At 32.7% G+C, this 19,750-nt stretch overlaps 1 protein-coding gene across 1 annotated transcript in view; it reads right to left on the bottom strand.

Moving 5' to 3' along the window:
• LOC118183188 (zinc finger protein castor homolog 1-like) overlaps positions 1 to 19,154 on the bottom strand; it is a 784,355-nt gene extending 765,201 nt beyond the window's left edge. The window contains exon 1 of the mRNA XM_085807761.1: positions 18,916 to 19,154. The gene's annotated coding sequence lies outside the window, so the exon portion shown is untranslated. The remainder of the gene's footprint in view (positions 1 to 18,915) is intronic.
• Positions 19,155 to 19,750: the final 596 nt, after the last annotated feature.

Genomic DNA, 19,750 nt, shown 5'->3' on the forward strand with positions numbered 1-19,750 from the left:
TCAATTTGAATGAGGATTGTAACTTAGATAAAATGAATTTTGACTTGAATCAACGTATTAACAGATTAACTGACAATTCACTTTAATTCAGATTTTAAGCCTCTGCAGAGCGTATAAAGGAACAATGACAATGACAATGAGATATGGAAAAGAGCAATAACAAGGAACACGAACAGTTAAGTTTAAATAAATTTTACACCGAATTCACTGTGAGTTCGTCAATTTACTTTGAACTGGCAGTTTTGACTTTAAATTTGCATGATGATTTTGACAAAATAACTTTGAATCGATAACTTATCTGAATTAAGAGTCTGAATTGACAGTTTACTTTGATTCAATTTTTTTATCTTTCAGAACGTTCAACAGAATAATTATAGTAACAAGGATCAAGACAAAAATAAGGAACTATGACAAAAAACAGTGACAATTCATTTTGAATTTACAGTTTTGCAGTTTAATGTGAACAAAGACTTTGACGCTGACAAAATAACTTAACTCATTTCATTTAAGGAATTGAATCTGTGGATTATGTAATGTATTTATGTGGTCTATAGGAGATCTGTATATGTGTAGTCAAGGCACTCTTTCTATTAAATATCAATGTAAATATTATACCCATCGTTCGAAGCACTGAAGGTGGGACATGTCGCAGAAAATGTAATAAAATTATTTAAGTAAATTTGTAAATTCCTTACTGAGACTCAATAAAGATATATACCATCGGTATGACTTGATCCATTTGGTTCATATGAAGATCTTAGATCAGCTGTATAGAGAGTAGAGTATAACGTTTATGACAATCCGTAGATAAAATTCAAGTGTTTCTCACGGTAACAACACATAAGTCATTCAATTATTCGGTCTCCTTTCATTTCCTCCAACGTACACCTAATTAGATAAGGATCTATTGCTTAATACTCGTTCCAAATTATTAGAAACCTTAATCGGTACTCGAACACTTTACATATCAAATGGGAGTCTGCAACGCTAATCATCTGTTTGCCAATCATTTATAAAATCCTATTTAAAGATTAGGAATTCCACGTGTATAACAGTGCAGCATGAGTTAGTAGCACGCAGCATTAATTCTGAGAACAATATAAATCCAGTTATTCGGGTGTCAGATATTCAAAACTTTCGTTATTCGAATTGCTTGTTCTTCTTTCTAGGCCAAGAAAAATAGAGTATTGTTAATTTATTTAAGTGTTTTTAATTTCTTTTGTTTTGTTTGCTTAGCCATAAGCTCCCTTGTTTTCTTTTTAAACAGACTAAACAAAGAGAGTGATATTATTTCTCGCAAGGACTTTTTGTGAGTTGGGTGTTAACGCTAAAAGAAAGTAATTTCATTATTTAATTTTACCAAAAAATATGTGCATTGTATTTTATTTCTTAGAAAACTGTAAACTTTTAGCTGTAAAAGCCCTGTTGAAATAAATGCGAAATAGGAAAACCTTAGGTTTCCTCACTTGCCTTTCCGTGAATACATATCGACTCTAAAAAGAGCCATAAAAATTACCTGATTATCGGGATCGACTGTTGTTCCAGTTAATCTAAATAATCAGAATCCAAATATATTAATAATAAATAATATCTAATAAAAAGCAAAAATAATTTGTTAATTATTTAGAAAGTTAAATTAATTAAAAAGTTAAATGCAGCGTTATTTGAAATAATTTCATATCAAATTTCAAAGAAAGGGGAAATTTTTGTTTTCATTACCTTAAAATATATTATGTTTCAATCCCGAAATTATAAAAGAGATTCAAAGAAAATTACAATCTCACTCATTGTATCAAACAAGAAGAAGGAATGAAGAACTGTATAAAGTCTCGTATTCTTTGGTAAACATATCTAACGAGCTCTAGAAGACTGTAAAGGAATTATTATCCTCTGGTCTTAACAAGGCAGAAGAAGGATGTAAATGATCCTTTTATTTGATCACAAAGAGTTCGCAGTCGACCCCACTTGGATTTACAAAAGCCAACACTTCTAGCTTAGCTTAAACAAGTAATGTTGAACTTAGAATAAAATGTAATTTAACTAGCCTAACAGCTCACAGAATAATTTAAACGCGCAGGTAGGCTCTGGCTCGTAGAAGCCGGCGAGAAGCACTCATCTTCACAGAATAAAATCGTTATTAATTCAAGGTAATAACGTGGCGTTTAAGCAGGCATAACACACTCTAAAAATAATTTTCGAAACCTTCGCTTAAATAGCCCTCCTTTCTATCTTAACTTGAATAAGCGCGCGCTATCTAATTTACATTCTGTCAGGAAAGCTACTTTAACTAAAAATTAACTATTAGTCAAAATAAATAAATCCTCACAACTGATTTAATCGAGAGCACTGCCTCTTCAACAATAAGGAACTTTTACTACTTTTTGATTGTCTGAGATCTCCTAATGTATGCGAAAGTAAGGAATGAGAATTCATTCAAAAATTCCTTCTAACTACGCTCCGCCAAAGACACATTTCGATAGATCTTTGCGAAGGGGCTGGCTACACGGGCATTTTCGTGGTTTTCCGCGTGTGTAACATGTATACGAGCCAGTTTTCCTTCTAAAGTTCCTCCGTGAAGTTTTAAATTTTTTTCACTGGATGGACCGTAGTTTAGTTTGCCTTAATCCAATAAACCCTGTCCTTTTAGCAGGGGTGTAGCTAGAGTTTCCAGTGCCCGGGGACAACTGAAGAATTTGAGCCCCTTTCTGTGTGCCAAGAATAGAAAACATTTCATTAAAAAATTTCGTAGCATCAATTTGGCGCCCCTTGGATGCTGCGCCCAGGGACAGATGCCCTTCCTTGCCCCACCCTAGCTACGCCACTGCCTTTTAGTTCCAACCTGAAATGTTCCGCATAATGCAGTGAGAAATATTTTATATAAATATGAAATTCTATCTACCACTTTTTATTTTAACGATAAAATATTATTTGACTTCAAGTACAATACAATTCTTGGACAAAGATAAGATTTGGGAAGAAATAATAATTAAATCCTTAATTAAACTCATGAAAAGAAAGCATCTTAAAGGGAAATAATAATTAAATGTATAATTAAATTCATGAAGAAAGGCAAGCTTATACGCTGCTTAATTTTTATCCAGTAAAAGAATATTACCAAGTTGAAGAGTATAGTATATCATTTGGTTCTATAACATAGGAAATTTGCTAAGTCTTAGCACGTATAAGGAAAGTTCAAAGTAAATGCTGCTTGCATTCTCATTACGGAAACATTTCCATTTTGCCTTTTCTATCTTGGCCTTTTTGACAGTGCCTCCCTGTTCGCGAACTGTTATACAAACATGGTCTTCTACCATCTGGATGTGAAAAATTTCTTTAAAAAATAGAGCAGTTATGGAAATGGATTACTTGTTTTAAAGTAGTCACATCGGGTGAAGGGGAGCAAATAAGAAAGAACTCCCCTAACTGTTTTATTTCTTCATTTTTGTGTAGTGTACTTTGAGTTAAATGCACTTAATATATCTGTTTGATAAACGGGTTCCGTCTGAGAAGAAACCTCTGATGAAGTGCTCATGTCCCGATTCACTTGAACCTTCATTTGCTACTTGCCCCACTAGCTGAATGCCGCGGCATTAGTCACGGGTGTACCGCCTCGATGCTGATGACAAGCATTCTAAAACAAGGTCTCGAAATTAAACGAACATCTCTTCCCATTCCTGCTCATATCGAGCCTCCGGGTACATATTTTGTTTTTAAACAGAATTACTCAATAACGTAGGTCTTTTTTTTTATTATGGCGGGCACTAGCCATTTTTAGGCTTTCGCCACTACTAAGGCGGTCAGAATTGGTGGTCATTTTATTATGGAGGCACCTCCTCTGAAGCCACCGTTACCTCCTATGAGGTGACAAATAATTTACATCCAGGCTTTCCGAGATTCGAACCCGGGCCCTTCAGTCTCGCACTTGCCTTCCGTAACCACTATACCGAATAGGCGGCCTCCTATGAAGGCAATCATTAAAATATAGAACAGATAGAACGAGGGAGTGTAAAAATTGAACTTAAAGTGGATATTTTCACAAGTAATAACTCTATTTATAGAAACAATTTTGCAGAATTTATCGAGATCGATAGCGTAAATATTTTAAACATGAATCAGCAAGTATTCGGCAAATTTACCCGACTAACTAAGCGTAAGAGGGAACTAAATAAAAGAATAAGCCACGCCTTCGATGCCTTAGACACACATTTTCAGATGAACACCTTTCTGTTCCCATTTCCGGTCGATGCAAAATATATAGGCTTGTTTAATATCCTTCCCATATGGATATTTGCTATTTTGCATTGATAATTCGTTTATAGATGTTAGGGATGAGATATATATTGATATTTAAATGTGGAATTTAAGTAATTCATTAATTTGGCACACACATGTCTGGTGTTTCATGCGTCACTCCTGTAAAACACTCATTTTCTTAAATTTTAATTTTCCTTAGAACTGATTAAGTTCGTGAATGTAATCACAGTTAGAAAGAAAATTACAATTGCGGAAAAGGAACTATCTCTCTCGGAGCTGTAAGCAAATTGCCTACTTTAACAAATAATAAAAAAATGATTGAATTTTATATTTCAGGTATTTTTATTTATGTAGACGGACAACAGTAGACAGCTGATCCATCAAGATCAACAATGTAATTGACATTTTCATTTTCCGAACTGCTTTCTTCTATACAATCTTTTTACTATTCAAAAGTACGTGAAGTAACACTTATATTGGAGGTTAACGATATTTCTCTCCAAAATTTCATTCATACTTCCTGTCAAGAGAAAGCTTCAAGTGGGTTTCTTCCTTCACATTTAGAACTAATCATTTTACCTGATTTGTTAAGGCTTGTCAGTTTTTCAGTACGTTTTCGCTCATCATATTGGAGTACTTTTTATAGCTTAGAATAGCAATGTACACTGCGAAAAAAAAAAGGGACAGTTCTATATCTCCAGTTCTACTGGGCCGATTGACGAAATTCAACTTGCGTTTTTATGTCTCGAAAGCGCGACTTGGGATATGTATTATATATATATATATAGCATTCTTCTAATATGGGTATTTTGACACAAAATCAAACTTTTTCTGAATAACATTCCAATTTTTTTCCATATTTCGACTCTAAGACTCAAATTACGACAAACTACCAAGTTTTGTAAAAATCGCACGAGTAGTTTTTAAAAAATTAGCTCTCAAAATTTTAGCTCCTCAATGTTAATTGAGTTTGTTATATATTTATTAATCTTTCTTTTTTTTAAATTTATTTGATTCTTCCTTTCACATTTCGAAATTCAGGTTCATTCCAAATAAAATTCACCCATTTATAATTATTTCTTTTTAAAATTTGTGTATTAAAATAATTTTACAATTTTTTCAAAAACAATTTGAATTATAAAATTTTTACCATCATCGTAAAGTAGTCGTATTTCTAAGCATACCTGCAAAAAATGACAGTTTTTTATTCAACATGTCCGAAGGTATGCAGGAATTTATATACTGGCGTGTTTTGAAAATTGGCATATTTGTTGAAAGCGATAAAACATCAAATGTGGTTTAGACACTTTGTTAAAATTATTTGAAAGTAGAAACGATGGGACTTTTTCTCCGCTCATGCACAATATAAGAAGGTAGGAACGAGGTGCCTTTTTTTTTTTCGCTTCAGCATAATAGAAGGGACAGGAAAATTGGATACCACATATTAAGAGGTTTGCCAAGTGAATTATTCTTGGCGCACACTGAATAAAATTGTGCTAAGATAAATTTGTGAATTTCTCCGTAAATTTCACACCCAATTTTACAAAATTTAATATTTAGGCATAATTTGAGTCGTAGAATCGAAATATGGAAAAACATTGGTATGTTATTTTAGAAAAAGTCCGATTTGGTGTCAAAATACCTATGTTTAAACAATAATATATATATATAAATTTGATATTTATCCTAAGTCGCGCTTTCGACACTTGAAAACCGCAGTTTGAATTTTGTCAATCGGCCCAGTAGAATGGAAGATACAGAACTGTCCCGCCCCCTTTTCTTTTTCGCATTGTACGATTTCCGATTACTTACTCGTTAGTAATTGTCAAAGACTACTCTGAAAATAATATTCACAGTTGAAAAGCTAGTAAAACTCTCAGTCAAAAGATAGGCAAATTAGCTCATTCATTTGAATATATTGTAGAGTGTTTAGGTTTTTTTTGGAGCAGGAAATGTGAAAAAATACCAGCTATGCCCTCGACGAACCACGGATCTTCCGTTTTCTAGTCAGACGAGCTACCAGTTATACCTCGAGATCACATTCAGGAGAATGAGCTAATTCATTATAATATAACATTTTCTATTAATGCAAATATTTTTGGATATCATTTTTGTTCATAAAATATTAATTTGAAGCAAGAAAGAACCATTATTATTTTTGTATAGAACAGAAGCCCTTTCTTTTATCAAGTATTTCAAAAAATAGTAACTGGAATGTATTACCAAATACTAATTTTATTAGAAGTGCGTCATCTATAATTTTTATAGAATATAGGATCCAAAATCGATGTCCTTTAAATGAATGTCTTGAAAGTATGCGCAGAAAACTAATTTTAAAACACTTCTCTTTCTTGTAATACAATTTTATTTATTTCTTGATGTTACTTTTAAGGTACATTTATGTTAATTAACCAATTATTTTACGTTTTGGATCCTTATTGTCACTTCTCTCTTCCGTTTTCCCGCCAGAATGCAAATTAGTTCCAGAGTATGTATGTATAATGAGGTTTTTAGACTGTAAGACAGTGTTCTGCCTCTCAAGGCCCTGTTACTAGGTTATTAGATGATATTTGTAGTCTTCGGTCGTACAGTATAATCGCCCATGCGGAATCTTCACGCCAGTTAAATTGAGCCAACTTCACTTTAAAATGAACTGTGTAACCCTCGGCTACTAGCTTATTTAATTTATGAACTGTGTAACCCTCGGCTACTAGCTTATTTAATTTATGAACTGTGTAACCCTCAGCTACTAGCTTATTTAATTTATGAACTGTGTAACCCTCGGCTACTAGCTTATTTAATTTATGAACTGTGTAACCCTCGGCTACTAGCTTATTTAATTTATGAATGTGTAATCCTCGGCTACTAGCTTATTTAATTTAAATTTTACATTTGACTGGCTGTTACTCTAAGTTACATCGTCGCAAGTGGATGGCTGATTTGTAAGCATCCGGTGTGCCTTCTAGTCTCTTTATTTTAAATAAAATATAGTTACAGTTTATGATTGTCAAGAAGATTTCTAAATTTTATACGCTTTTGTTTTGCAATAATTCGTGATGTCAAATGCAAATTATACTTCAGCGTTACTGTTCAAACTATTAACCAGTTTTTACTCGTTATTATTTTATTATAGTGTTACGTAGTCTTAAAATCATCAAATGTTAGATACATGTCAGCTAAACACTACATATTCAGAAACAAAATTTCTGTTTTGACTTCAGTCTAAATGAATAAAGTTACAGTTAAGTCGCGCTGAAATAGAGTATAACGAAGCAAGTTTTCGTGAAAATTAAACAAGAAACTGAATATAAATTAAAAATAATTTCTTCGCCGAAACTCTGGATAATAGTGTATTACAAATATATCAAATAAAAAGTTCGTGCTATGAAAGTATAAAAAAATTCAATGTTTTGAAATATTATATAAACAGCTGCTCTTATCTTGAAAGTCTCAAAGAAGCATTATAATGGATAAAATTCTTAAAATCTTGAAATCGAAATTGAGCTACTAGAAACACGGGAAATAATAAAAGTGCGTTTGAGAAAAGCTTTTATTTTGATCCCTTAGATTTTTGTTTAAAAACCAAAAAGAATTACGAAATGGTGTTCTTGGTGATTTGTGAAACATGAGAGTCCATTAAAAAACCGAATTCGAATTTTTTTTTTTGTAACTTGAAGTATTTACTGATTCGTGCGCATGATATGAAGTTTTAAAATAGAAATGTAATCCTTTACTCGTAGATAAATATATGATGAAGAAGATTTTAAATTTTATTAATAAAACATCACAGAAATATAAATTAGGAAGAAACAGTTCTAATATCTGATTTCATTTCTAAAGGAAGAAATTCTAATTCTAATCTTCTAGATAGCGGCATTTTTAAAGAAAATCTTTGAAATGCAATCGGACTACCGTTTCAAGCCATTGAAATCATCATATTCAACTAAAACTCCAGTAAAGCGCAATTCAAAAAGGAAAAAAAAGTAAATTGACTATAAACTGATCCTTTTTAATAATTTAACTCTTTGAGGGGCAAGAAAAGGCAATTAACTTTTTCAGAAAAATTCTTGTTTTATTTACTATATCAGGTGTTACAATGAAAATTATTTGCGACAATTACACATATTTTGTCCAAGACGAGTGAAAAAAATGAGCACTTCTGGTGGTGAGTGTTGACAGTGACCACCGCCCGCATAGCACATCCCTACAAATCAGCTTCTATGGTATTCATGGAAACAATTTTTATTTTTCAAGCAGAGTGCAACTTTGCATGTGCTGCATTCCCACGCTGTTCTTACAGGCTTTTTCTTGGTGCTGCAGAGTGCACATCGTCATGATGCTGTCTTCGATGGCTGATGGATATTTCTTGAAGACGAATTGCTGCATCAGCTACTGGCTTATGTTTCTTGATTGCCATCTAGTGAGCTACGAGAAAATTCAGAAACGGTCAGTCTTGAAACCCACTCACACGAGTGAGTAAGACGTTCAATAGAAAAGGGGGTTACTGTAGGTAACCACTGCCTTTCAAAGAGTTAGCATAAAAAAGCCACTGGGAAGTCTAACAAGTGACAGTTTCTTATCTGAGTTAATATAATATGCCAAGTAACGATTATGGAACGACTTTAGACAACAATAACCAGCGTAATGTTCACAAATTTGCAGAACTGGTTTCGAAGCTTTAAATGTCTGTACTCCTGTAGTTGAAGAAAAAGGTTCTCTACTTAAACCTTCGAAACTAGGCCTACAAATTTAGAAAAACAACTGACTATACACTAATCTTTTTTTTTTTTTTAGTAATTTAACTTAAAAAAGCCAATGGGGCGTCTAACAAGTATGAGTTTCTTATCGGAGTTATTATAAGTAAGGTTGTAAGAACAAACGAAAAAAGACCAATTTAGGTCAAAATTTTGCGCATTGTGCTGCAAAATTAAGGAAATTAGAAGATAAATTTTGGTAAGCACGCCAAAAAATTTTCTCGGAGCCACAGTTTTTGGTAACTTTTTGGCGTGATTACTAAAATTTATCTTCTAATTTCTTATCGGAGTTAATATAACTCGATGAGAAACTATTATTGGATGCGTTTAGGCAACAATAATAAGGGTAATATTCATAAATTTGCCGGACTAGTTTCAAAGGTTTAAATATTTGTACTTCTACAGTTGAAGAAGAAGGCTCTATATTTAAACCTATTTAATTTCTTATATATAACCTTTCTTATTATATTTAATTTCTTTCTTTCCTTTTCAATAAAAATTATTAGTTAATATAAAAATATGAAATAAATAGGCAAAAGTATTACTTATTTCTTCTTGTGCTCGCAAATTATTACGCGAGAATTCTCTTAATCTTTTTCCAGTCAGAAAGCGCATATCATCGATGTTATCACTATGCGATAATTCGTAGGAGCTTTTTACCACGATGTTTTTTACAACAATGTTTTAAAGCTGCGAAGATTTTGCATAGCTTTATTTTCTACCAGTGTTAGAAGCAATGATACTTTCTGCTAGTTTTTTTTAATAACCATTATGTAAATATTCCCTTTCAAAAAGCTCCAGCCTCCGTCTTTCAGTATTAGAAAACAGCATGTTTAATTCTGTTTTTCAAAATATGCGTACGCAGTAAATGATAAATCAGCGAGCATAAAGCATGATTTGATGAGATCTATCCAAATACATTAATTTGTTATCACCAATACGGTAGGACGAAACCTTTCATACGGAGGAATATATATATTTCCTAAAACAGTTTTTATTTCCAATCTTAATACATGTATTTTTTATTTTTATATTCTGACACAGAAAACGTCCATGTGCTAAAAAATAATACGTTTTATATTGCTATGCTAATAAGAAATTCTTACGATTTTTTTGAATTTCTAGAAAGTAGAGTGTTCAATTAAAATATCTAGAATTTTTCTAGAATCAAATAATCGCGCTTGAAACTAAGTAATGAATATTCACTAACTCTTCCTTAATTGCGTAGCCAATAACAAGCTCGAGCGGACTAAGATCACCAAAGACTGGCAGTTCGTTCTGCAAGAAGTTTCTGGAGACTGAATTGGGTGGGTACATAGAACATTCTTGCCTTTCCCCATTTTTAATGTCAATACGAGTAAGTTTAGCACAGCGTTTCTTCTAACTACCCAATGATAGTATCTTTTTAAGGATGCATTTGATTGCTTTATCATAATGAATAATACAACTTTACTTGTACAATTCAATTGCTGCAGAAATGCTCAACCTTAAAACTGAATTCTTTTTTAATTGTCTCAGACTTTAAAGGCTAGAGTAATTTATACAAGAATTACTAACTGAGTTTATTTCCCTCATTTTCTCGATAAACAGACTGCTAACGTTTCGGTGTCGCTGAACATATCGTCGTCAGAGCATTTCATTTTAATGAACATATACAGGTCAATAATTTACAGCAAAGTAAATATCTATAGAAACAGTGTCAATCTATTGACCAAAGAATACATAAAATGAACTCATCAAGACGACTGCATTCATTACGTAGATGAGTTTTGTTTTGTTTAGTCTGTGGAGTCATCAATAGTTTTAAGCAGGAAATGTGAAAAATGAGCAATGGACTTCTCGAATGCGTGCCGAGTGTGCTACCGTTACACTACGAAGGCATACAGAAAGGAGAGAGAAATACCTTATATTTCCCCTTTTAAAGGGCGACTGTGGTTAGGGGACCCAGTCGCCAAATCCTGGCGGTAAACAATCATCATCCACCATCCTTTAGTTCGGGTGCCACTGTAGATACATTAGGTTATTTTCGATGTCGGGAGCTGAAAAATATGAAATGTTCTCGCCAGGACTCTAACCTCGACCTCTCGAATACGCGCCGATTGTGCTACCGTTACACAATGAAGGCATGCAGAAAGGAGGAGGAAAATACCTTATAAGGCTCATAAATTCCATTAAAAATGACATCACAGTTAATTTGCTGTTGTTTCAGTTTGTTTGCTAACTCTGCCTTCATATTTGTCTTTCATGGCGAGCACATTGTGCACTAGTAGAAGTCCGTTTATTACAAAATGTACGTATAAAGAAGCTCTTTCAAAATTTTAAGCTCGTGTTTTTTAGCATTCTTAAATCATTTGAAGAACAGTGGGTTCGATATCAGTACATATCACTTCTGTTACATTATATTAAAAGGAAATCGTACTTGCTATTTATTTTTTAAAAGCATGGAAATCTTTGCCAGGTAGACAATACTATCTTCAGAAATGATCTCCAGTACACCCGAATTAAATAACAGTTTTTCATTCTCACGCGACATTTACGAGACTCATCGTTTAACATAAAAAACAGAGTTGATTGTGATTTCTTCTGATTGCATTAAGCATTCTAAACCACTCGTCCATGTCTTAGCAATTAATCTCATTGAATGTCGTGACTTTTCCCACTATTAAAAGACACATTCTTGAAAAATAAAGAAAAAAAATATGCAATTAAATATAAAGATTCCAGATACGTTCAGAAAGTTCTAAAAGAAATGCTTCGGATTTAATAAAACAAGTTACAAAAGTTGCATGCGTAATTTTTCTTTTTGATATAATAAAGCAATAAATTTTCCCGTCTATCTGATATACAGATCGCCATTGTTTTAAGTAAACCATGCATAAAGGCTATTATCAAAAGCACATTAATTAGAAAAATAACCTTATTTTAGATTTCGTAGAAAGCTCGAAGATGGAATTCTTACACGAAATCATAATTTCTAAATGAGAAACAAAGTAGGGAATCAAACGAGTTGCGCTTTTTTTAAGGTCCTTAACGTCACCATGTCATATAATATTATAATTATATAATAAAATTAGTAGATATTCTCGAATCTTGCGAAAGTTTCGATATTAGGGAACTCAAATTTTTATGCATTTCTCGTAAATTGAATCCTTCGGATCTTAGCATAAAAGCCTATTACACACGTTTTCACTCAAAACTTCCAAACGATTACTTTTATTTCATCAAAATAGAAGGAAAACAAGTGTTGAAATTTCATATGACCTGGATCCATAATATAACTTCGTAGCAGCCCAGAGTGCTCTTAATTTTTTAAAAATAACTTATTCTTTACCTATGTTAAGTCCTGAAATAATCCTCTGTCTTCTAAATATGATTCAAATCATCTAAAGACTGTCAAAAAATGTAAAACATTTCAATTGTTACTTTATTTTTTGACAAAGTACAATGATAAGATAAAGACGGGATTCAAGAGGTTTAATTACGCATTTCGTTTACTAAATTTATTTTTTCATCTTCTGAATAAATATAAGTGTAAGTTAAAGACTTTCTGTTTAAATTTAGTTTTCTTTTAGCACAGATTTAGAGCTGTAATTGATTTAACATGTATTTACTATTAACTTTTTTAACTCTTTTGATTACCTTTTACAAGAAACTTTTATGTTTTACAAGAAATTTCTAAAATTATTCTAGATTCGAAAAATTCGAGTATCTTTTAGAATTCGAATAGGAGAAATTTAGGATTCGTTTCGTCACTACTATTTAAAATCAAAAATGCTTGATTGGAAATAGAACATGATTTCAACCACATCATAAGTGTTGGATGAAAAGTTTCTATTAATTCGTGAACATAATTAAATAAAGAGTAAATAAGAACTCGCATATTATTCAGAAAGCACAATGCTAATCCTTTAGTTCACATTGTTGCGTCAGAGCTAGCCATCACTTATAATTCTACTGTTATTAGCAGCGGAGAATCGGTTAATACAAACCATAACGAGTTTCTGTTTGGTTTCGTTTTATGTCACTAACTGGCATAGTTTTTAATCTGTTGCAGCTACAAAGCCGATGAAAAGCTCCATCGACGAGTGAAATAAAAAATCAATAACAGTTAATAACAGTTATGCCAAACAGTTAATAACGCATATGTTAAATATTTCTTTGTTAAATAACACTCGATTGAGCAAACAACGTGCAGTAAATATAATAATCACTTATTGCATTCCTTACCATAAAAACATGACTATTTTTCATTCTTTTCATACTCCAAATTAATTTCTTTCTCTTTTTTTTTTCAAGAAAAATTGTCTTCAAGTGTAGTTTTACTTGAGGATAGAATTCATGTTTTGCAAATGTATTTTTAACAGACTGTAAAATTCATCTTTAGATCTATATTCTTTTGTAAGAATTTCTATGTTTTTCGAGGAGGAGGACTGACATAGCTACTTCTTCTTGAAGACATAAATTTAAAAAATGTATCCGTGTTTAACATTAAAAACCTCGAACAACCTGACAAACATCTCGAACAACACCCCGACAAGCACCCTGACAAACACCTCCGACAGCTGTTTGAGACTTTGAGCTTAAACAGTTCTCAACTAGTTTGTTACTTGTCTTTTTATTTGAATACCGCAAAGAAGACAATCTAAAGGGAGAAATGGTTCCGTGTTGGACTTTCTAAGGAAATCTACCATCTGACAACAACTGTCCACAGTTGAGATGGCCGGCACATTTGGACCCATGACTATGCATTTCACATTATAAACATATCAAGCTCATTCTTTTAAGATTTGAGGGCAACTACATTAAACTACCAAGACACATCCACATGACCAGTAAAATAATAGGCTGTAGAGAATTTAAGAATATTCCTTTTCAACATAGTGTAAGACCTTCAATATGTTTTTCATCTTTGTAACTTTTGTTGGTTAAATACTGAGCAATTTAAAATGAATAAACATACATGCTTGATTGGAAATAGATGGCCGTAGTGTACATTATAATATGAGTGGTTGACAAAAAGGCATTTTATTTAAAATAGTTTAATATTTGGAAAATAAAATAGAAGTAGCGAAGACATTACTAAGGACATCGAAATAAGTATGCAAAATTTTACTCTCATATATCAGTTGCAAAGATCCTGAGCTTTAAAATGTATTGAATTTTGGGGATATTTTGACATTTTAAGGGTAAGGCATTTTATAATTCGTTACATGTTTACACATGCCTAGCATTAATATTTTGTTAGAATCTGTATTTTTACCCGGTGGCGCACTGGCTAGCGCATCGCGCAGCGGCACCACAGGTCCGAGGTTCGATTCCCGAGCTGGGAAAAGTCGACTCAGCCGTTCATGCCTTGATTTCCATCACTTGGGTCGATAAAATGTGTACCAAGTTCGCTTGGGGACTAAACGCTGGGGGTCCTGCTACAAGCTGATCACTTGTTCAGGGCATATGCTTACGCAAACCAGGGGCCCACGGTCAAGAAAGCAGATTTCGGGCACTGCAGGCCTTGGCCCATTAGGGCTGTTACACCACTGAGTTTAGTCATATTTTTGCAGTACATTTGCTTAAAATGTTGTACACCACATTGGTAATCCAAGTTGCTGTTCCATATTATCGACAGGTAATTAAAATATGTGATTTTGTACGAAACTGGCACTAACATTACCCGTCTAAAACTGAATGTTTCTTGTGCACAAGGTATCCCTACTTTTTGATTTGCGCACAAGTGCCGAAAGCGAACGTCCAACCAAGTCGTTGCTAAAAGTATATTCTGGAGGTTTCTGGGGTTTGAGAAAAGCATCTTTTAAGGAATTACGGTCTGTAAGTACCACCCAACTACTTTACGTAGATGACTTCTCTTCTTGAGTGAGAGCTAATGGTTCGTTTTCTTTATCCATGTTAACATGAGTTTCATACTGACTCTTCATACCTTATGACTACGAAATTAATCCAGGTATCTACCCAGCAGTAAATTAGATGCAGAGGCTCACGTCGATGATTTTTCTTGGATTATCGATTGTCCCAATGCTGAAAGCATTTTTCTAACAGCTTCTTAGCCAACATGGCTGAAAGCGATAGTATTATATACCTCTTAGGTGTCTGTAAGCATATTCACAGTTAAGTACATGAACCGAGATACACAGGCGGTAGTTCTACTGAGGGCCACAATCGAATGCCACTATAAATGCACGACGATGCCTAAAGTGTATATTGAACACACGGAAGCATGCGAATTCATAGTTTGCACTACATTTACTCTCATGCGATGTAACACGATTGCTTAGAAGTGAAGTCGCATAGCAAAATCGCGATTCAAGAGTTTATTCAAAGAAACATCAGAATTCACGCTTAAAGGATTTAATTAATCTGAATGCACTTCAGTTTTCGCCTCATACCATCCCTTGTTATACCTATACAGTTGAAGTTTCGAGAACTTTCTAGTGAAGAGATTTTTCTCCATGTTCTGAAACAGTCATCATTTTCACAGCAAAGTAATTTTTGATAATTTTATGATCATTCACATAATTATTGTAACTAATTAAAGATATTAGACAGCCATCGTGCTTTGGCTAAATTAACCATCCATCTCAATATAAGGAGTTGCTACCGCCATATAGTTCATACTTAGATGCAGAATAATCATTTTTAACAATGAAAGTTTCAAAATTGTATCAATAAAACCAATACCAATCAATAAATAGCCGTAATCTAAATTTAAAATTAAAATTTGCTCTATTTTTTTTCCAAATATCAGTTGAAATGCATCTAGATAGATTTTTAAAAAATCATCACAGTCAATGATGGTTGCATAAAGACTACGTGATTTCATTAAAAATATGGTAATTAAAAATGAAGATTAAAACGGAACAGTAGAACATTCCCAGTACAATTATAAAGTTAAAAAACTTCAAATCCTTAAGTCCTTCAGGCTGAAAATTATGAGTGATGCCGTAAAAATGAGTAGGAAAAGTATTACCTTACTTCAACTTATACGGCAAAGGTTCACTAAAGTAGTGGAAAAGGAAATGAAGTTATCTGATTTAGAAATTAAAATTTGTTTCAGACAGATGCAAAAGAAAATAGGTCTTTGAAAGCTAAAATAAGAATAAGTTTTATTTTAAGAAATTACTTTTTGCGTAGAACATCCAAGCCAGCGTAATAGAAATGCCTTCATTCTTTGAACACAATAGATGTTAGAGCCAAGTTACGATTTAATCATGTATATTTCTTATTTTACTGTCTCTTCACCCCTGTAAACACTTAAATCATCTGTTCTATCTAGAGAAGCATTGTCTGGAAAGAAGCCCAAAATTTTCGAAGGTTTAGAGTATTCCATTTTGTACCCCAGGTTGCGAAAAACTTAATTTCTGAGATAAGTTGATGAGAATTGCTAATAAATTCCTCGAGAATGGTTGCTATTTATAAAGCTTAGCAAATCCATCTCTTTTACAGTAGAAGAGTAACAGGTTTTCTGACATGCTTCTGCTATAACATAATTAAAAAATCAAATAACATTTGTGATAGATTTCTTATTTTGTTAATGATATTGAATAACGTATTAATAACAAACGGGAAATAATAATCAGCTTTAATAAAATACCTTTCCATAAGCTAATCCAGGTAGTGGTGTTCACATTTATATATAGAGAGAGATAGATATATAGATATATATATATACAGAGAGAGCGTATGGGTGTGTGTGTGTGTTTGAATTTTGATGCTTCTTACAGAGTTAAGAATTATTCCCGAAAGAAATTTGATCGACAGTCACATTTATAAACTGCTGATAAATTATATTTCAAGACTTAACAGAAATTTTACAATGTAAGAAAAAAACGAAACCAGTGTTTTTATAAATAAAGTTTAGTTTCGATACGTAAAAACTGAAGAAAAAGTAGGTGATATTTAATGTGTAAAGGAGCTATCACATATATTCTGAAACGGAGCGGATATTTTGGTATGATATGTATAACTCTGAGGATATTATTTACAAATCTCGGTACATGTGCAAAGAGGATAGCTTAATAACAATATTTGTATGCATAATGCGATAATGTTTTCTATTGATTGATGCAAGGCCATTACTTTTATATCTGAGAACTTCACTGTTAAAAATTTTATCAGTGTTCTTTGTCTTTTGTGTTCGAATATCTGGTTGATTCAGCCCCCATTAGTCTGGCCACAGTAAGTCAGATATTTAAAATTTATATATTATTAATCAGATATACTACCAGCAGATAAAATTTAAAATCTGAATTTAGCTGAAGTTGGGAAAAAGTAGCATCAAAAACCGACAGATGCAATATACCTTGTTATGTTCATACATGACTATAGCTAGCCATTGAGAGAGATGAATAGGAATGCATGTATTAAATGCTGCTTCGTTTGATATTATGAAATTAAATAGTTACTGTACTATAAAATTTTCATCTGAAACATTTGAGTAAAGCTTTTGCTTATTGAGTATCTAAGTTGTAAACCAAAGCTATGTATTAAAAGTAAATACATTCCTATTATTTTCATGGATAAAATTCGGAAAAAAAAGCATTTCACTATCTGTAAATTTCTTAACTATAAAGTTACTTAGATAGTGAAATACTATAAAAATATTAATTAATAAAAACTAAAACGATATTAACTAAATTGTAGTTACGGGACTATAAGATCCCTAACTTTTTAGATAAATTAATGCATCAGATCCCTTTGTTTGTCCTACAGTAATGGGAATAAAATATGTAATAATCAAATTTCAGGGTTAAAGCTAACACTTGAAGGAATCCTGTTCCCAGATTTTTATATATAACATTTCTGCGTTAACTATGTAGAAGTTAGTTTCTTCGAAGCTTTTTCTTATGTAATAAAATTGTTATTTCCTTTTCAACTGCAAAAGAAAAAATAATGCATTATCAATGAAAAATGTACTAGAAGCTTAAACAATAAATACTGCAGTTGAGAAGACATCATAATTGTCGGGAAAGGGGGTTTTACGTCATGCATAGTTTTAATTTAAATATTTTAATCGCTCGTATTTAAGAAATAAATTTAGTACCATTTAAGAATGTCGGGAAAAGAAACTGCGATAAATGGAAAAATAGGTATAAATAACTGCTGTTTAATTAATTTACATTCAATTATAGTTAATTAAAATTTTATTTCAGATAGATAACTCTTATGAATGTAATTAATCTCAGCATTTAATTTGTCTGAATTCCACTTCAGTTAGTGAAATAGTTAATCATTAAATTATGTATTAACAAGAGTATTACAAGAGTTAACAATAAAAGGATATAATGTATAAATGACTGTAAAGCTAAATTTTACGAAAAAGAAATATTTCTATCAAACTATAGCTCCATTTCTGTTGTTTCTAATTTCGAATTATTTCCAGCTTGTGTATATATCAAAATTTTGGGAATGTAGCTTATTCCCTTATTTACTTCTTACTTCTGAAAATGCATCTTTACAAAATGTATATCTTTGGAAATGACCGCCAATTTATTTAATTAAAGTAAATATTCAATTGTTTACGCAATGTACATCTGTAAAAATGAACTCTAGCGTCCAAAACCACACTTCTTTTATATCGGGATAACCACTTGAAAAATAAGACAGAAGCAATAAAAAAAGCGTTAACATTCCGTAGATTATTATTATATCACAGCATCTTTGAGCTAATGTTCCAAATTACATCCTGGAAATATACAAAAATTTTCCCTCCCTCGGCTTCCGAAACTGGCTGGAGTGGGGGAAAAAAATGCAGCGTGTATTTGTTTACCTTAGGCAGCTAGGAAACGTGCTCCAGCAAGTGATGCGGGCACGCACGTGATTGAGCAAAGAGTTGTCCCCATTTAAGCGGGGTTTCAAGTCTCCGCGAACCATCTCAAATGAAACTGCTGCTACTTACTTGGAGCAGTAGTATGACATGACTGCCAGAAATGCTTCAAAATCGTCCTCGGCTGCAGAAAACAATGCACGAGACACTAAAGAGACAGAACTTCAGTCTTCTCTCCGAGCTATCTTATCGACATCAATCTCGGCAAGCAGGAGAACTATCAAAAGGCGATACTAGAGCTCAACCGGTAGCGAAAATTTCCTTCGAAAAAGAAGAACCGAAAAGAGCGACAACCCGTTTAGCCGCACAACCCAAGGGAAAAAATAAATAAAAAATAAATAAATAATTTAACGACTATCCTAGGCAGTCAGTTTAACCGATGAAAGAATCACAAGGATTGCCCGAATCCATCGAGTTCACCGTTTCTTCCGCAGCCTCAGAGCGCCAAATTCGCCAATCTTCGCCAAACCTTTCCGTTGCAGGTTGTTTTCTTTTTCCCCACCTTGCGCGATTCTTTTGCGTAATTCGATGTCGCCGATGCTCAGGATAACGTCAATAAAAAATTGATTTGGTAACTCGTTATAAATTCTGTTGCATACCGCTAACTTTTACGTTTAGGTTTATTTAAAGATAAACTGAACTCAACTTTCTCTCTTTTTCCTGTTACTATTCTACTCGACATTCCTTCTTTACGACACTTTTATGAAAAAAACGTTCCGTTATTTGCAAAATTAGACAAAATCCATCATAGACTGGTGTTAATTTTAGATACATGATGCAAGCATGTGTAAAGAATATGATACAGTTTTTTTTTAGCCCAAAGGGCGTTAGCCGAGAGGGACTATTAATTTCAAAACGGCATTTTGCGCCGATTCACTTTTGAAACTGCTGCCACCAAATATTATCT

The sequence above is a fragment of the Stegodyphus dumicola genome, chromosome X1 (assembly GCF_044657685.1).
Source record: "Stegodyphus dumicola isolate Sdum_Otavi_A_Nest chromosome X1, ASM4465768v1".
Classification (NCBI taxonomy): domain Eukaryota; kingdom Metazoa; phylum Arthropoda; class Arachnida; order Araneae; family Eresidae; genus Stegodyphus; species Stegodyphus dumicola.